Raw genomic sequence first — 19,347 nt, forward strand, 5'->3', positions numbered from 1 at the left:
TATCTGGTTAAATAATTGTTTTCTCATCTCTAATGTCATTATCCAAAGCTGAGAATCTGAAATCTACCACTCGCCTGCCATTTCCCCTACAGGCTGTTCAACTTCAGTCTTACGGCGGTATATTACACTACAGCTATGTTCTGATGTTCTACAGTTCATTTCATCAATATACAGCAGTTCCTTTGTTTTTGGCAGGGTTTAAAAGCTAGACTTTTGTAACTCCTAAATATTACCTATATGCAGAATAAAAATATTCTTCTGGCTGTCCCTGATGCATTCAAGTGCAAGCAATCTGAGACCATGCACTCACAGAGTCAGAATATTTCCAAATGATGTGACAGCTGCCTCTTCTTTTGTAAAACCATCCGGTTAAGACACGTCCATTATACAGCAGTCAGAATGCATGCCCCAGAAAAATAACTAAAAGGGGACATTAAGCTGCTAGCTGGGAACCTGAGGTTCAGTTCTCTCTCCTGGTTCAAGTTTTCCATGTGACTGTTCTTCCCACTTGAAAGTGGAGCATTGCTATTTACTTCTTTTAAAGGGTACTTTGAGACTTGTGGGTAAAAAATGCAAGCCAGCAGCTTAGTGTTCTACTGAGCTGGGTGCTGTAAGGGTAGCTATATTAGATATGTGCTACAGCAACAGACACAAGGTTTTTAATAGACTAAGTATGTCACTTGAATTATTTTCTAACTAGACAATTTGGAATTTTCAGATCAAAGAGGAACAATTCAAGGACATCTGGATACAGCCTGGGTAAAGGCAAGAAGTTAAAGCATGGAAGTGATGCTTCTCTGGAATGCTTGCTCAGAGGGAGTGACAGGAGAGAGGGTCAAGTCGGCAGCAGGCCCTACATGCTCACAGCTCCACCAAACCATTCAGCTTCATAATGCTCCAAAACTTGCCTTATTCATGAGAATCACACCTTTTGAGGCACACAGCTCTATTCAACACATCTGCCCCAGGCAGGACGCAGCTGTGAACTCTCAGGTTCACTGGCACAGAGCTGTGATGGCTTTTGTGGTCAGCATCACAGCTTCTCACATTTAAAGAGCTCAGCAAGCAAAACCCTGGTATGAACAAATAAGTAGGTATTTCTGTGCTGTACTTCCAGTATTGTCACTTGAAGGCTCTTGTTTTTCTCTTTCTTGCTTGCTTTCTTTCTGTTTTTCTGTAAATGGTTCACAGACTGACTTTTAGGGAAGGGGGAAACCAAGCGCCGCACAGCCATTCTGGCGACTTTAACCTCATTTAACCCTCAGCACAGCAAGAGGAAGTACAAAGTATTTTCACGAGCTGTGAATGGGCTCAGATCTCTTTTTTTTTTCTTTTTTTTTTTCGTCTTGAGGAAGCGCTGCCTTCTGCAAAGCCAGAAATTAAAAAAAAAAAAAAAATGTATCTGCAGTCCTGAACTCCAGCATTTACACACGCACGCTCCGTCCCGTCCCGCCCGCCCCCCACCCCAAAACAGAGCCCACGGGCTGGGAGGAGAAGAGAGGGGACGGGGAGGGTTTGGGTCAGCGCCGATGTCCCCGGGCAGGGTGACAGCCGCTTGCTGCCCTGCCCTTATTTCCAAGTGGACACCCCAGACCCCCGAACTGTGGAGCCAGGGGGACCTCACGGCCGGTCTGTGCGGGAGTGAGGGACCCATCCCCCAACCCCATCCCCATCCACCACCCCTCGGAGGGCGCTTCGCCCCCCCAGCCCTGGGCGGCGGGAGGCGGGTCCGGGGGAGCCGCGCCCGGGGCGGCCGCCGGCGGGAGCCGCACGCAGCCACCGCGGGGCGGGGCGGCTCTGCCACAGCGTCGCGCTGGGCCGGGCGGGCTGGGCCGCGCCGCAGCGCCGGCGACTGACTCGGAGGAGCAACGGGGGATGGACGAGGGTCCCTGCAGCTGCCAGCAGCGACGGGCGGCTCAGGTAAGGGCGCAGAGGCACCGGGGGCCGCCACCCCCCCCGGGGGCTGCGCGGGGGCGGGCGGGCTGAGCCGCCTCTGCCGCTCCTTCGCTCGGCGCCCCCGCATCACCCCGCGGCGGCGGGGCGGGGACGGCGCGCTGCAGCCCCGGGGTTCCTGCGCTCCCCGAGTCCCCCGAGCCCTCGCAGCCGCCTTTGTACCCGCTGCCCGGCCCCGAGTCACCCTCCTCGCGGTGCCCCTCGCACCGCACCGCGGGGGCGGCACCGGGGGACACGGGGGGGACACGGCCAACTGTTGCCTGGGAAGCGCCGTCCCCGGAGCGCTGCCAGCGCCCGCGGCATCGCGGCGGTGAGCGCTGGGGGGGGCTGCATTCGCCCCCACCCGCGTCCGGAGAGGCATCGGGTGCGGTGCGAGCCCCAGTGAACGTTCCCCGCTTGGTCTCGCCCCAACCTGGGGAGACGCTTCCCCAACCACTGGCACTCCTGGGTGGAAGTGTCCGGGTTGTCGCTGCCAGGGGGTGGTGCCGGAGTCGCCGCGGCCGCGGGGACCCGGCCCGGGGCAGTCCGGCCGCGCTCCAACGCTGGCCAAGGTTGTTGGTCTCACACAGCGCGCCGCTGTTCCTGGCTGGAGTGAGTACTGGGGGGAGAAAGGGAGGTTAAGCTTCCAACTTTGGTTATACCGAAAACTTTCTGTTCCAGCTGCTGGTAGTTGCTGGATGGGGGGTGGCATAAGCGTAGTGTTTCCAGAGGGATGTACCTAGACGAGAGATGAAAAACAGGCTCTGTAATGCTGCCTTCCTTTCGTTGGAATCGCTGTCCATGTTGAGAGGTGTTACAGTGAACAGATACGACGCTTGCATCCATTCTTCCTGTTATTACTTTTTCCCCTAATTTGATTTCGAGACCGTTTAGCTTTAATTTTATTTATGTGGGGTTTGTTGTGCTAAGGTCTTGATAATACAAGACACCACTGTGTAAAATCGAATACTCCATAATTCGCTGGCAACACAGCGAGGCTCTTAACTGCACAGGCTTTCAGTGGTGCTGCTGATAACTTGCCGTGGGTGGTGATGTGCGTTGATTTCCAGCCTGTTCCTGGTAGTCTCTAGTTGTCGTACAGCCCATCTTTGTGCTCTCTGATTTTGTTTACCAGTTCTAAAGGCAGCTTATATGTGTATGGGGAAAGGGTAAGGTAAGAGGGACAGAGGTGTGTTTCCTTTGCTTCTTCTGTTTTGACCATCTGCAAGGTCAGAAAAAATTGAAAACAACTTTGGCAGTGAACTCTTAGGTGGGGAGACCTGGAATGAAATACTATCGTGACATGAGGTTCCCTCATGAGGCAAAGATTTTCACATGCTCTGCACAACTCTACAAAAATACCCCAACTCATATTACACAGGGAAGAACTGAGCTGATACTTCCCTTTTCGCTGTTATGGTAACTTTTGTGTTTTTATAACATGTTAGGAAGACTGATACATCAGCAATGTACTTTTTAAAAGTAGTATAAAAAGATCAACTTCTCATGTTTAAATATCCTTTCTACTGTCCTGTACTACCCCCACTCTCCCACCTCACTAGGCCTAAATTATAAACTAATGATAACCCCTACTACTTCCTAGGGTAGACTTAAAAAAAAAAAGTTTTAATGAAATGAAATTACGGAGCATGGGAATATCATGAAGGGTTTGACTTAGATTCATAAAAAGCGTAAGGTAGCAACTAAGAATAAAATTCTTCAACTTGAACAACTGTAGTATAGTTTATCTGGTCTTTAAAATTTCTCTTTATGTAAACTATGGCAAATATAAGCAAGGCTTTCTGAGTTTCTGGTTTACAAGGTTACGAGGTTTTCTGAGTTCTGGTTTCTCAAAGACTGTGCAATGTTTTATTGTATTCTGCTCTGTACTTTTTCAGTACCCTTCTGTGTTGTTTTTGCAGTGATGCATTTTTTTCCCGTGAACTTCTGTTCTTTATTAAAAATAGAAAATGAACAAACAACAAGTGATTAAAAAGACAATGTATGCCAGTAATTAGAGTAAAAAAAACCTTGATTAAGTAAAAAAGGAAAACTGATGACCATCTTGGATACTACTGCATAGTTACTGTCAGCAGATGTCATTTTGCCATAATAGTGAGTCTATTAGAGAATTTTACAGTGCTGAGAAGATAATTCATTGTTAGTGTGCTTAGCTTGTCCTCATGACATCATTTTTGACACTGTTTTGTCAGGCTGAAATATTTTGGCCTCAGCAGTATGGTAGCCTCACAAAGACATTGAGGATTTGCATGTGCAGTATGTTGCAGATTTACGCGTTATGTGTTATACAAAATGAGAGCTTAAAATGTCTGTCAATAATACGAGATGTTATTTAAATGAATAACCATTCCGGTACTTTGACAGAAGTAATATTTTATAGATGTACAGATACTACAAGTAAGACCTCCTTAGTCGATCGTATTTCTGTCTACTTCCAAATACCCTCCTAATTAGAGTTTTTAGAGAAACTGTAAAATATTTTTGTAGAGTCACTGGCATTCTTTAGCACTAGGTGCATGCTACATGCAGCAGCACATGAACTTGATAATTCAATTCAGATTTTATACAAACCAGAAAAATACTATTCTATATCCAAAACCTGTATACGATCCAGACATCATTAGGTCTCCTGTTAAATCCCTGGAGACAAACTGACTGTGTCAATGTGACCTATAACATCAATATACAGGGGCATATTCATGCCAGCAATGTATGTTGATTTGAAGGAGCCAAAAGCTTTCAGTGTTTCCTCTGTACTGAATTCAGAATGTGTTTGGATCCATTTCAATATTACCAATCATTCTTTTAGCAGTGCTTTCTACTCATGTTATCTAGGAATGCAAAACAGTAACACTAAATCAGAGAAAACAGTTTGAGAGGCATGAATTAAAATACTTAATATATGGGGCAGCTTGAGAGCTACAAAAAATGCAGTCATAAATTTTAATTTTGTTGTTTAAATTAAAATTGTAATAGAAGCTGCTATGCACTGCTGGGAATGATGATGAGAGCAACGTCAGTGAAGTGAGATGTACAGATCTGAATTCTTATGAAGTACCAAGAATTTACCATTCTTCTGCTTTCACAAAATTCCAATTCCTACTTCCAATGAAAAGTGTGTCTTATCTTTACTTACTGCTTATAAAAGTTCTTGGTTTAAAATGGTAGCAGTAGTGGATTCTACAGAAAAACTAACAGTAATAGATATAGGACAAATACCTTTTAGGACAGATGTGACCCAGTACAGCAATGCCACACAGGTGCTTGAGAGATTTTTATTTAGTATTGTGGATTTAAAATGTTTAGAAATAATGCCAACCATGAGATTTAGTTAAACATCAGTCAGCCTTACCTTTACTCAGGAACAGTTTTGCATGCTAACAGCTGAAATACTCTTGTCTAATTTGTGAACTTCTCAATAGACTACAAAACCAGTGCTCTCTGGGACTTCTGTTAGCCTTTTTTTTTTCTTTGTCCATAACAACAGTACTTCTGTAGCACTGTTCATAGTGGACTATGAAAGTCAAGGCTGACTTTTAACATCATGGTTTGGATAACTGGCAGTGCAAAAGGTGAAGTTAATGCATAAGTCCCAGGCTTATTTTTGAGTAAATCTGTGTAAGGAACTTATGACATTTGTAACATGTGAAAAGTTAATTTTGAAGGTTCCAGTAGCCTGGTGGAACCTTCCGGTGGTGTTATGTGTGCCTCTGTGTGCTGGTCTGGTTTGGTTCAAGACTTAATAAATATATTTCACAAGCATGTGTCCCTCAGGCATGTTGAAGAGCATCAATATGGCATGGGAGTTGTCATGTCTAGAATGTGGCATGTAGCATACTGGGATCTTGAGTTTGATCCTATTTGTCTGTGGTGAGCTCTGGATGACAGAGTGCGAGTTTTCACAATTTAATAACACTGGAGGTGGTTTGGTGTTTTTAAGGGGATGTGTAGACTTACACTGACTGTACTCTCCTGTATCTCTCTGATACACATAGGTTTAACTTAAAATTTAAATAGTTGTTAGAAGCTTTTTTATATATAATTTATGGGATTTGGGCAGGGGGGGAATCCTTTTCCCTACTGTATTACTGCCTGAATTCATAAATTATTTGAGTGGCCTATTTTACAATTAGATGCCTCAAAGCTAAGGTTGATGGTCTTAAAACCCCTGTCTGAAAGCACACTTTTCCACATTTTTTACTGTGAAGAAAATGAGATGCACAGAGCTTAGTTTCTGCATCCATCCAGAGCTATTACCAGAGACTGTTCTGGAGAGTGGCATCTCTCTCCTGCCTCACTGCATTTGGCATCCAGAGATGGAAATGTTTCCTCAGGATTTGAAAAGCCTGTTTTGCTAAGAAATAAATGCATTCTACCCCAAACTCAAGGTAGAAGCATTTGCAGTGATGTTAATCTCTCCCTCTTCTCTTTGTCTGATGTTGCATTAGTTGCATCCCATACTCATTAAATGTGATGCTTGATTCTCTTTCCTCTTTTCAGCTTTAAGTACCTTTCACTAACATCACCTTCTTCCCAAGAGAGTGCAACAAGCAGCTTGTCATAAGCTGTCCTTTATTTCACCTGCAACTGTGTTACTTTGAAAAACACCCCAAACAATAATTAGGCCAGAGGGAGAGTGACTCCTGCCCTGTGATTAAGGCATTCAGGTGAGGGAAATCTGGTTTCTATATGTGTTTCATTGTTTCATCCAGTGAATATTTTTCCATTTCATGGCTTCAGCAGGAATAGTCTTAGGATTGTGGTTTAGGGCACTACCCTGGTGTGCAGAGATGTGGTTGGGAGCCAGTCCCTCAACCTGAAAAGAGCCTACCACCCACTTTTACTTCCTCTGTGGTTGCTTTCCTGATGCTTTTAAATTGCTCTATGGTGCTTGGGGGCATGCTCCTGCCCTCTCATCCGAAACTTCAAAATTGCATGACTCCTTTCCTCAGGAGCTTGTGAAAAGAATAACTTTGTATCTTGCTACTGAGGAGACCTGAGGGTTTTACAACCCTTTTTAATAACATAGGTACCTCTTGAGCTTCCAGGAATAGGAGACATCAGTTTAAGGTACAGCCTTCACAACTTTGTTACCTACTAGGTTAGATGGTTTTCTGCTTACTATCCCAGTTATCTTACTTTCCGTTACCCAAATTTGTTGTAGCCATGCTCAAAATTCTCCTGTTGAGTCCAATTTGTGCTTCTAGATTCATATGGACTAATAAATCTAAGAAGAGTATAGATTTGGGGGGTGGGGTTGGAGGCCAGAATTTGACAAGACTGAGGACTCCAGGAGAAAGTCTTCAGTTTGAGTTTAGAATACAATTTGAGTCTGGTTTGATTCAGTTGTTCAGTGTAGGTGTCTTGTCCTTGATGAGATGCTTTACGACATCCCTTGCATCTTGGTGCAGATGTGAGGCGGCCAGGAGACCCATGTCTTGCGTGGATCCATGTCCTGTAGCGCCTGCCGGTAAGGTGGGATATTTTAAAACAGCTGAATACTATTTGCTTCTGCAACTGAACTGAGCTCAGTAGTGTCCTAAGACTATTGTTGCCTAGGCTGAATGTGGTTAGACTAAGAAGTGGGAGGAAGGGCTTGTTTTCTTGTTTTTCAAAGATAACCTGCTTTCTGTTTTATTTTCTTTATTGTGAGTGTATTTAATGCCTAACTTGATCATAATTTTCATTTTGCATCTGCCCCAGATTAAATCTGGAAGGTTAGCTTGAGTTAATGGCTCTCTGGGAAGAGGGGGAGAAAGTTCATCTTCTGGTTTCTCTCATGCATGTTAATAGTGGTGTGGAGCTGTGGGGCAAAAATTCATTACTGTTGTTAGCTGGTGTGGAAATGCTGAGTGATGGTGCCACTTACAGAACAGAATTGGTTTTGGAGAAGAAGGAAAATTCTCTCTGATAACTGATCTGTATGATCCTATCTCCAGTAAATTGATTCTAGAATTGTGTTTAAATGGCTTCCATGGGAGATGTACAGTGGTATTTATTTAGTAGAGGTGATCTGTTGGTCCTGATTTTTTGGAGGGGATTCCTATAATGCTGTGGAAACTGGGGAGGGAAGCAATGGTGGGGGGGAAATTCTATAATAGTATTTCTCAAGAGTTGTTCAGACCTGTTTAGATTTGAGAAGGCTATTAAGGTTGTTAAATTTGTTACATTTGTTTCCAGGAATAGTCTAATTTTGTCTCAGTTACACTTTTCTCCCACCCACACATATATGGCCTGACTCCCTGTACTGTATAGCTCTGCAATTGCATAGTGCTCTGCTTCAAGGATCGTCTGTAGGCAGTTGGTGACTCCTTCAGGTAAAGATTTCGTGATGAACTTTGGCATCTTTAGAAGCTTCTGGAAATAAGTCTGTAATCCTCTCCCTAATCATTGATGGTGGCAGAGGAATTTGAATCTACTAATTCTCTGTTTTTCCTATGTTTTTATTATTAAAGCATAAAAGCCCTGTAAGACTGGAGTGCTTCCCTCACCCTCTCACAAGGCTGTGCTTCAGCAGGGCTCTGTAATACCAGTTACTGTGGGGACAGTTTGCCATTTCAGATGAGATCATGATGGCGATGCTGGAAAACGAGCCTCTCTCAAAATGTGTTTTATGCTCTGAATACTTGAGAGATTTTGTTATAGTGTGATATTTAGGTCTATGGGGTTTATATTTTTAATTAGTGAAGAGATTAAAAAATCCACTTAAAATTTTCTGTCAACATCTCTTGTATTCAACAGGAAAACAGAAAAAAATTCCTAATCTTGAAGTATTTTGGGATTGTGTTGCCTTAGAAGTGATTGGTATTTCTGCAACTAGATAACAGTACTACTTTTGTTTATTTTATTTTTTTCCCAAAAGACAAGGGGAGAGCACATGTATTAGAGGCCTTAGATGTATAGATAATATATACCTATTTTTTTGTCCATTTTTATACCATGAGACACAAAATGATTGGGCTCCGACTACTTATGCCTTTGTTTTACTGAGGTTTTGATTCATTAAGACACAGACAGTATCATTTTGTCCTTTACTGAACTAAAAGTAAAACTGCCAAAAAAAATCCCCTTTTGTTCTGCTGCTGAGGAACACTGTGGGCTGCCAAATCCTGACAGTCTGAGTCACCACAATTGTAATAAAGTGTTTGTACTTTGGCGGTTGCTGTTATTCAATGTCTTCTAATTTATAAGCCAAAGGGACACCTACAGGTTAAAATACTATTTTTTAAAGAAGCAGTCCATGTTTATAATGAAATAACATTTATCAATAGAGAATTAAATAAATTCTTGAAACACTTCCAAGGAATAAATTATTAATCTTTAACAGTAAGGAATATATACATTATACATATATGTATAACAAAAATTCCATGTTCTGTGTAAGAGTAGTGCTGGACTTCAAAAAATGATGAGATTGTTTTAAACTCCCTACTGAACTCTGCTGTTTTGGCCGTCTGATCTGACCTGATAATGATCCGATAACCAGGAAGACTGTTTCCTTCCTTAAAAAAAAAAAAGTTTTAAGGACAGGGCCTCTGACTCTGGAAATGCTTATCTGCATTTTAACTTAAATGCATGGGCCATGACCCAGCAAGCATAGCTCATGTAATTGAATTCAGTTGTTTTCAGCATCACTCCCAAATAAAGTAGTCAAGTTTAAGTTGTAATAGTCAAATTAAGTCGTAAGAGTCAGATAACACTCGGAATGACTGCACGTAAACAGCTGAGGGAAAGCAAGGTGGCTCTGAATGGAGGATGGGTACTTGTAGGACTGACAGGTATGTTCCCAGACTCCACAGCAGGTGTTCCATGGGTGGCCATGTGTACACAATAGTGATCTGGCTGATGGATTCTGTTGCCTGTGCTTCAACGGGAGAGGGGAGTTCTTACAAATTCTTGATCCCATCACCTACACATGGAGAGGAAGTGTGTTTCTTTACAATTTCTCAGTACGGTAGATGTTTATGGATGGGAGTCCTCATATTGTCTGCTATTGGTTATCGGGGCAGAAACAATGATTTCTTTCTATTGATTAAATAACAACAAGGCTTTTATTCCTTTTTTTTGCCTGATACATAGGGAATTTTGTGTATCATTTACCTTTTCCTAAAATTGAGCTAATGAGATTTCCGCTGTTCTTTCTCGCAAAAAAAAAAGGCAAATTTGCTGAGTTGGATCATGAATAACTTTCCCTGAATCTGTCTTGTGGAGCAGCTGAAGAGAAGGACTGAGCTGGGTGTGGGTGGTGGGCACTGGGGCAGTGTGGGACACATGGAAATTCATGCAGCAGAAAGCACTATAATTTTAATTGCTGCTCAGTGTCACACTATCACTACAGCTGTTTCCCAAAGAAGTGCTTTGCCTGCTATTGACAGGACATGCACACAAAGGGAGGAGATGGTAGATAAGCAAATGCAAATATATTATATGCCTTCTATCCTTTGGTTTTTAATACATTCTGTAGTAACGAGTTCAGCGTGAAACACTCAGCGACATGTAATTATATATGCATTAAGTGGCAGTTGATTCATAGTGTCCCTCTTTCAGGGTGTATATCCATAATGCACTGAGGTAGGGATGAGTGAGGAGTAGCACAGCTCTGAGCTGCTTGATTCATGTGGCACTGCAGTCCTGCTCGGCTGCTGACTTCCTTTCTCCTTTTTTTTTGCCCATAAAAGGAGAAAAGTGCTGCCATATGACTTGCTCTAGAGAGAATCACAAGACGAGGTGGCGGGGGGGGAAGTTATTCAGGTAGCTTTGTTTCTTGTACAAGACATTCTGCTTTCCGTGTTTTAATGTGGTATTACTAGCAAAGCATGTGGTAGTATTTCCTTCAGCTGGCATTGAAGTAAAACATTTCATTCTTTTAATAACTTCTCTTTTCTTTTTTTTTGTTTTCTGCACGGATGAAAGATTCTAAAGGGAAGCCGGATATAAGTGTGTTTGGAAAGGAGATAGCCCCAGTTCCTAGGGATTAGGCTATCCTCCAAACCTGCAGACACTTTCCTGCTGGTTGTTAAGGAATGACTGCATGTGGTATTCTCCCATCTTGTGCCAGTGACTGTAGGTAGGCATGCCTGAATTCACTGCTTAATTTTGGACTGTTAAAAAGCTTCATCTCCATCTTTTCCAGAAAACAGACTGATTGGGTGATTCTCTGAAGACTTGCTCAGACACCAAATCGGAATAACTCTGTGTCTTTGCAAGAAGTCCATGAGCTTGCTTACTCTGTAGTCTCACAGTGACTGTTGGTGTACAGTAGAGCAAGAGTTGCCTGACTTCCTTTGGTATATTCTGACAAAAAGCGCAGCCTTGCCACTGATGAGGGTCACATTTTCTCCATAGATGAAGGCAATTAACATCTCTAAATGAGCTTCTAGCATGGGTTACTAGGTGCTGTGTGATGGGCTCCTGATTCTGCCAGCACCAGGATGGTCAGCTCCAACCATGCTGCCGGCTGATGTCCTGCGTGTGTGTTCAAAGCCATCTCTGAGTCGATGATTCACAGTATTGATCAGCTTGGGTTTAGTCAGCCTTGTATGTTCCCTTTATTTACTGATGCTGTGAAATGATTTGACATGGGGGCACGTAAATCAGCTGTCTCTCTTCTTGCTCAGCCCAACACAAGATGTTTTAGAAATCACAGCAGAATAGATGTGTCTGTGTAAACCAGACTTTTTCCTTTGACAGCTATGAAAAGTGGAGATCTTTGACCCGAACATTTACTTTCATATGAAATGAAGCATTTTGTCAAGGAGCCCAAAGGGAGCTGGAGAAAATTAAGATCTTAATGAGCAGTCCCTTTTCTGGCATCACCCTTTTCTAATGTCGCTGTAGGTATCCTGGGAACAAAAGAAAAGGATCATACTAATTCTGGATCTAAAGTAATTTTTTTAATTTTTCTTTTTAGCTGTTGCTTTGGGGTTTTTTTCACATCAGAACTAGGATGTAGGCCAAGATCTGTGAAAAACAGATGTCTGTCTCATACCTCCAGTGTTATCATCACTGGGATTTAATAAATTTGTTGGTTCACGTATGTGGGTGGGCATTTGGTTGTTTTTCTTGAAAGATCTAGTGGTTTTTTGGTCAATTGGAGTAATGGTCTTTAGTCGGTGTTGGCATCACTGTTGAGATAAATTTGTCATTTTTCATCTCTTTGGAAGACTGAAATTGTACCTGTAGTTCAAGGCACTATGACTAAAGTATTTCTGGGTAAATCAGGCTATGGAAGTTCATCGTATGGGACTATTAGGTTGAGGCAGGTGGTTATTAGGTGGATGATTAGGTGAACTCACTGGACCAGATTGGCAGCCAGTACTCCAATGGTTATAAATGGGTGGTCAAGGTTTGACAAAGTAATAAGCAGTTTTGTCAGTACTGTGGTGGATTAACCCTGTCGAGGTGGTAGGTGCCGACTGAAGCTGCTCTATCATTGCCCTCCTCAGCTTGACAGGGGAGAGAAAACATAATGAAAGGCTTGTGAGTTGAAATAAAGGCAGGGAGAGATCGCTCACCAGTGACTGTCATGGGCAAAACAGACTCCACTTGGGGAAATTAGTTTAACTTAATCAAATCAGAGTAGGATAATTAATAATAAACTCAAATCCTAAAACACCTTCCCCCCATCCCTCCCTTCTTCCTGGGCTCCACTTCATTCCCAAATTCTCTGTCTCTTTCCCTCAAGCTACACAAGGGGGATGGAGAATGGGGGTTGCAGTCAGTTCAGCACACGTCTGCCACTCCATCCTCCTCACACTCTTCCCCTGCTCCAGCGTGGGGTCCCTCCCACAGGAAACAGTCCTTCATGAACTTTTCTGATGTGAACTCTTCCCAGAGGCTGCAGTTCTTCACGAACTGCTCCCATGTGATCCCTCCCTCAGGATGCAGTCCTTCAGGAGCAGGCTGCTCCAGTGTGGGTCCCCTGTGAGGTCACAAGTCCTGTCAGCAAACCTGCTCCAGCATGAGCTCCTCTCTCCATGGGTCCACAGGTCCTACCAGGGGCCTGCTCCAGCATAGGCTTCCCATGGGGTCAAAATCCTTTGAGCATCCATCCACCTGCTCTGGAGTGGAGTCCTCCCCAGTCTGCAGGTGGATCTCTGCTCCCTTGTGGACGTCCATGGCTGCAGGGACACAGCTGCCTCATCATAGTCTGCACCACGGGCTGCAGGAGAATCTTGTACCTCCTGCCCCTCCTTCTGCACTGACCTTGGGATCTGCAGGTTTGTTGCTCTCATGCTCTCACTCCTCTCTCTGGCTGCTGTTCTGCAGCAGTTTTTTTCCACCTTCGTAACTCTGTTATCCCAGAAGTGCTGCACCATCGCTGATGGGCTCGGCCTTGGCCAGTGGTGGATTGTGTCATCCTGTCCTGTTCCCCTCCACCTCACTCCTGCTACCAAAACCTTGCCACGGAAATCCAATACACAATACCCTTACACTTTTAAGACAAGAAGACAAGCTGAATTGGGACTGAAGAAGCATCAGCTTTAGGTCAGCAGCTGTAAAAGATGTGTATGTTTTTGTACTGTCCAGATGACTTTTTGGTACCCCATGACACTGCACAATCACATCTATACAAAGTTTTACACACAGTAATTTTTGCCAAGTATAATATTTACATCCAGATTTGCACCATGGTAGTTGTGTTTTCCTTTGGAAAAATTTTATGTGCCTCTCTTGTGTTTACAAGAACTTCTTGCTTGTGGGTTTTTTTGTGCAAAATAAGAGTAAATGTTTCTGATTCAGATTGGCATTAAATTTTTTAAAGTTGGGATTTCTGACTTAGAAGAGAGAAACAAATTTGTGAAGACATATATAACTTTGTGAATTATTGAAAAAAACACACATTTGTCCCAAAAATGCTGATCTTGATAAGGTGAATTTCTTCCTTGTCCATCACACTGATGTGGGTGAGGTTTGGAGAAGCAGAGTTTCAGCTGCTCTGCATTGGGATGCTGTCAGTAGAGCTATGCCCACTCTATACCAGCTGACAGTCAGGGCCAATGTTCTACTGGCAGCAATCCAGGCTTGCTGAAATTAAGAAGTCAGATGCTCATGTTTAGTCTGCCTGAACACATTAAAAAACTGCAAAAACCTAGAGTGCAAATTTTCGCGTGTGCTGCATATAATACGTGCAGAAACACAAATGCCCAACTGTTACATGTTTATATTGTTCTGTTCCCTTGGTTTGAAAGCAGCAGCCACCTAGGTGAGGATGTGATATTAAAGCTAGGAGCTAAAAAGCCTGGAAAAGGTGACCTGTTAATTCTGAAATGCATTTGGCTGCTTATGGAATTAACTTCTAAAAATTTTATTCTCCAGAAGCAGCTGGGTACTGTATTTGTGATGCATGTTCATAGTAGGAACTAAATAAGGAGTGAATATGGCATGCAACTCTACTGTTACATTTTTAGTACTGCTCATGACACAGTTTTGTCCTGTGCCAACTAACACTCACAGATAATGCCCAAGCATAGTTCTGGGGTTAGGAGAGAGATGGACCATTTCCAAAAGGCTGTTTGGATCTGGCCAGGCTGTTTTGGAGGAATAGAATTTTAGTTGTCCATCTACAAGCTGTACCATGTTTGTTGGTTCCAAGCCCAGAGCGTGGCTGTGTGCCTTGGTCTGTTTTATTTTCTGACATACATGTGGCCACAGATCCTGCTTTCCAGGAAGCTGGGATTCAGATGCTTTTTGGGGAAGGCAATGGCAGCATTGTCTTTGAAAGGTAGGAGAAAAAATTCTTTCAAGCCTGGAAGTGAGAGTTCCTGTGTCTGGAAAGCAGGAAAAATAATCCAGAGCAACTTAAAATCATAGAATAATTGAGTTTCACAATTTTTTTTGGAAGACAAACCCCAGAGAATATACAGGTATAATCAGCAACTTTGAAAACAATTGCTTAAAAAAAAATGTATTTTTTTAGAATTATGGCCTGGCATTTTAAATCAAAATGAATAAATTCAGTGTGAGCAGATGGCATGTACAGTGTCCTCAACCAAAGGATGTATATCTTGACAGTAGAGTAAAATTTATCCCTGACCTAAGCTTTGCCTTCTGTTAGCTAAAGGAGCAGCAGCAACCTACTAGCGCAAACCTGAGTTGGCATGATGTTTAGGCTTTCCCTGGGGAATCCCTGTCTTAAGCAAATGTCTCAGCCCTTTTCTACTAATTGGCTGTTTGCCTCTGTCAAGGAGATGCAAGTCTAACCTTATATTTAGCAAAAACCAAAGGGTGTGAAGTTTTGTGGGTGGGTGTTTTTTTTTCTTTAAGCAGTGTTAAAGGTATTAGAGTCCTAATGACTTAACAGTGTCTGGTGCAACAGACAACTCAAGGATTGACTCTAGTCCGTGGAGCACAACCATCTGTCTCACCACCTTCCTTCTGTAGTACTTGAGGAATAGCTGTTGGGATTGCGTAGGTGTCCTGGTGAACTTGCCATGTATTCCTCCTCCTGGAAGTGGCCCAGTGGTCAGAAACTAAGCTCCCAGTCCCTGCATGGAGAGTGACAGGTTAAGTGCCATTCCTGCGCTGGGAATTCTTGCTATCTGGTGCAGTTTGTGGTGTGAGGATTGTGTGGGGAGAGAATCAAAGCTCAGGTCAGGATGCTTTAAGGATGAGCTGCCCTGAATTACCTGCATTGCCATCAACATCATTTGCATCTTTCTGCATAATATTTATGTAGTACCAACTTGGTAATAAAGGCTTTAATGAGTCTGTGCTTTTTCAGTATATACATTGATAAGTGTGTTTGGCTGCTGTTCCTTTTTTATTTTTTGTATGTTAAATCAGAATATAATTCTTTGCATGATTTTGGAACTTGTACTTTCTAGTTCTTGAGTAAAGGACTTCTAAAACATGAAAAAATATTGTGGTTGCATAGTTAGGATTGAGAGTCTGGCCTCTGACACACACTTCATATTATTTAACTCTTCTGTTTTGCCTTTGAACTACAACATTACATAGTCCATTCTGTAATGCAGCTTCACTTAACTCTTTATTTGCAAATAGAATTAATTTAGCATCTTTGCTATTTATGCTTCGTTGAATACCGATCGTACAGCCTTAATTATTTCTTACACAGCAGGAAACTTTCAAAATAGCAGCTGTGTTTTTCCTTAAGTCAAATTGGTTGTGAACTACGACTGCTCAAATCCCTGGGTGGATAATAAGCTTTACTCCCAGCAGGTCCCCCAGACTACTACGCTGAGGGAACCAAACTGATTCCTGTGTTTTATTGTATAAATGCATTTTAACTAGGGATAAATTGACTTACTGGATGTTACCAAAACAGGAAAAGAGAATTTTCTCTTCCATGTTAATATTTGATGGTTTGCCTCCTTGTTGATATCCTTCCCTTAAGGCAGCATTAAGGTTTTGCTAAGGTTCCCAGAGTGTCTTATTTATTTCTGTCCATTTTTATCTTGCTGATGTTAAGGAATGAACACTTTCCTTTCTTTCTAACTTGCAAATTCTCTCGAGGAGAAGAGCGATTGCTCATAAATTTGTTTCTTTACCCTGTGGTTAAGTCACAATGTTGCAAGAAGTGTCTTTATATTTAGTTATTTTATAAACACATTAAAGTGTTCTTCCTCTTCATTCCCCTCAGCTTTCCTATGGAAAATTCTGATATCAATCTTAGGCTCTTTATCTCCACTTCTAAAGGAATATTCCTTTTTAAATACCTGAAACTGGAAACTTGAAACTTTGCAGAGTAGTTTATCCTCTTTCCCCTCCCATGGCACTTGCTCTCCCACTCAACCACATCTCTCTCAATCCAAATGCGTTACCTCAATGAACTGGCCTTGCAGCCCATTCCACACAGTTATTGCTTGTGAACAAGAAGTGCTTCCTGGCATCACCTGGTCTTTTTTTAATACCCATTTCATACTGGTTCATCACAATAACTCTGTGAATTGGACTCACATTGTTCTTAGATCCCATTTGATCTTTGTGTTAGTTTGATTTTGTTTTATACTGAAGTTTGGATATCTGTGATAAATTTTTTAAAAGGTTTAAAAGTAAGCTTCCAGAATGGAATGTGTATTTCGTTAAAAATCTAACTTAGTCCTAGCTTCTACTTAAATTGTGCTGAGGGATAGCTGTTCTGTGTAAGTTGCAAAGTTTTTGTAATTTTATGATACAGCTGAACAGGAGGTACTCCTTGATAATTGCTGGTTTTTTGTTTCCAAAATTTAATTTTTCTATATAAATTTAGTTAGTGCTGGAGTTCCTAAGTCTTTCAGTCTGTCATTTTTGTTGTTGGGTCAAGAGGGAAGGGGACATGTTTTCATATATCTTGAACCAGTAAATGCTGGTTCAAGATATATGAAAAACAATGTAAAAAACAATGATATTTAGAGCTGGTTTTTGCAACCCAGTCATGCTGGAGGGTCAGAAGTTGTCTCTTACTACATAACTGCTCTGTAGGAAAAGGGGTATTTCTGGGTTCTGTGAGGTGCTTTCCCTATCCTGAGGTGTTCCTGCTTTGCCTGTTCTCTGGTGCCTCCTTCCCGTCTTCTTTCCCATGTCAGGTGCATCACTCTTCAGGGTGAACTTGGTGTCCTAAACACAGTAATAGTAGTTCACTGTCTATACTGAGAGACTGATTGACCTTTTACTCTGGGCATAATACACAGTAGAAGATACCTTGCAGGAATACTCTTTGTTTTTGAAAAAAAGGCAAATTACTCAGTGTTTAAGGCATTTAAGTAACATTTCTGATTTTTACTTAGTAATTGAAACAGTTTCATTAATAACAGTCCTTTTAAACAACTTTTAAAATCCACAGATTGCAGCCTCTGTCTAAGTATCAGGAAGGCTCTGGATCATCTTCAACAAGGTAAGAGTCAACTCTGGTACTTTCAGTCTTGCACAGAACAGCTGTCTAGCAGATTTGAATGTCATCAATGATAAATGAACACTCAGCCACCCTTGAATGCCATCCTATTATGTAGTTTTACTGTTGCACCTAACTGGTGCTTTAAAAATGCTATCTGGGCATAATATTCTCGCCTTGGGGTTTTTATTTGTTTGCCTTTCTTATTATAGAATAACAACTGAGAATTCTTCTTCCCATGTACTTTTTTCATTTACTCCACTGTTTGTTTTGAGTCGTTTCACTGTTATTGTTCTGGTCTGTGTAAACCCTTGGGACAGAATTGGCTTAGGCAGAGAGCAGGATTTGTTCTCATCCCTTTTGAAGTCCTGATTCCGTGATTTTTACAGGGCTTCTACTGCCATTTTTTCCCCCAAATCTTGACTGAGTTCCCATCAAACTCTCTGAAATATAAGTTCTAAATACCTTCCACTGCTACAGAACTGGAGAGAATTTGCAGCCAGCAGCAAAATAAAGCAATGCTGAAAATAGACATTTTTCCCCTAGAGAAAGGGAGTTCCCTGACTTGACCAGCTACTAATTGGTACAAAGATATGTTTACACAGAGGAGCTATTGCTAATTAGTTCCCTGTGTGGGTGTTCTACTTGGGAAATTAGTGTTACATTTTGATTTAATTTAATCTGCTTTTATAATGAATTGTTATAATTTGCAGTAAGGAACGTATTTTTAGGAAAAAAGCCAATCTGCACCACACCACCCTTCCCCTGAGTTTCAACAGATAATTCCTCTTTAGGCAGAAATCAAGAATTCTTACTATTTTGAATTTAAATGATAAAAATGCATAATTAGATTAGAACCAGTTTTTAGTCATATATCTATAAATATAGCTGCAGAAACACAACCATGTGTTTTTCAAAGCTAAAACTTAATTAAGCTGATTTATGGACTTGATGGCTTGGCCTCTGAGGTTTTGTGGATAGTGAACCTGAATATCTGGGAAGAGTGTTTGTGGAGTTATATTAGCATTATTGAGGTTATGGTTGAAATAGAAGTTCACTTCCAAGTTTTTCTGTAGTGGATTTATTTTTCTTGTTACCTTCGCCTTTATTCTGGAAGCAAACTTGCATCTCTCTAAGTTATTTTGAGAGTTGAAAAAGTGACATTAGAACAGCTGTCCCTTCAGATCCTTGTGGAGGAGGTGGTGCTCTTGTTTTTCCAGTAGACCCTCCCTCTCTCCCACACTTGCAGAAGGAAATTATCACTACTGGGCATTTAAATTACATTCTTCATTTCAGTAGTTACAAAAGATTGGAAAATTAATTTCTGAACTTAGAACTGCTTTAACTGGACTTTTTCAATATAAATACTGTTTTAAATAAGTATAGCCGTTGTACTAAATTGCTAAATGTTTTGGAAATGTATTCCCATTTTCATGATTTCATTATTATATCTTTTAATTCTTAATGTAATGCACACCAGTATTAGTGAACATTATTTTCCTTTGGTTCTACCAGCCTTTGCAACAGCTCATTATAAAATCCAACTTAAATTGATTCTGTTC

The 19,347-nt window shown here is 41.8% G+C and overlaps 1 protein-coding gene across 7 annotated transcripts in view; it reads left to right on the top strand.

Annotated features, from left to right (window-relative positions):
- The first annotated feature begins 1,805 nt into the window (after nt 1-1,805).
- FAM49A (family with sequence similarity 49 member A) overlaps nt 1,806-19,347 on the top strand; it is a 55,256-nt gene continuing 37,714 nt past the window's right edge. For 5 of the 7 annotated variants that reach the window (XM_027690204.1, XM_027690199.1, XM_027690203.1 and 2 more), the window contains exons 1-2: nt 1,806-1,920; nt 17,738-17,788. The gene's annotated coding sequence lies outside the window, so the exon portion shown is untranslated. Of the gene's footprint in view, nt 1,921-2,242; nt 2,264-2,486; nt 2,545-17,737; nt 17,789-19,347 lie in introns of those variants that run through there. The other 2 variants (XM_027690202.1, XM_027690201.1) reach the window with 2 other exon arrangements.

The sequence above is a fragment of the Neopelma chrysocephalum genome, unplaced genomic scaffold (genome assembly GCF_003984885.1).
Source record: "Neopelma chrysocephalum unplaced genomic scaffold, ASM398488v2 Primary Assembly neopelma1_80b, whole genome shotgun sequence".
NCBI classification, from domain to species: Eukaryota; Metazoa; Chordata; class Aves; order Passeriformes; family Pipridae; genus Neopelma; species Neopelma chrysocephalum.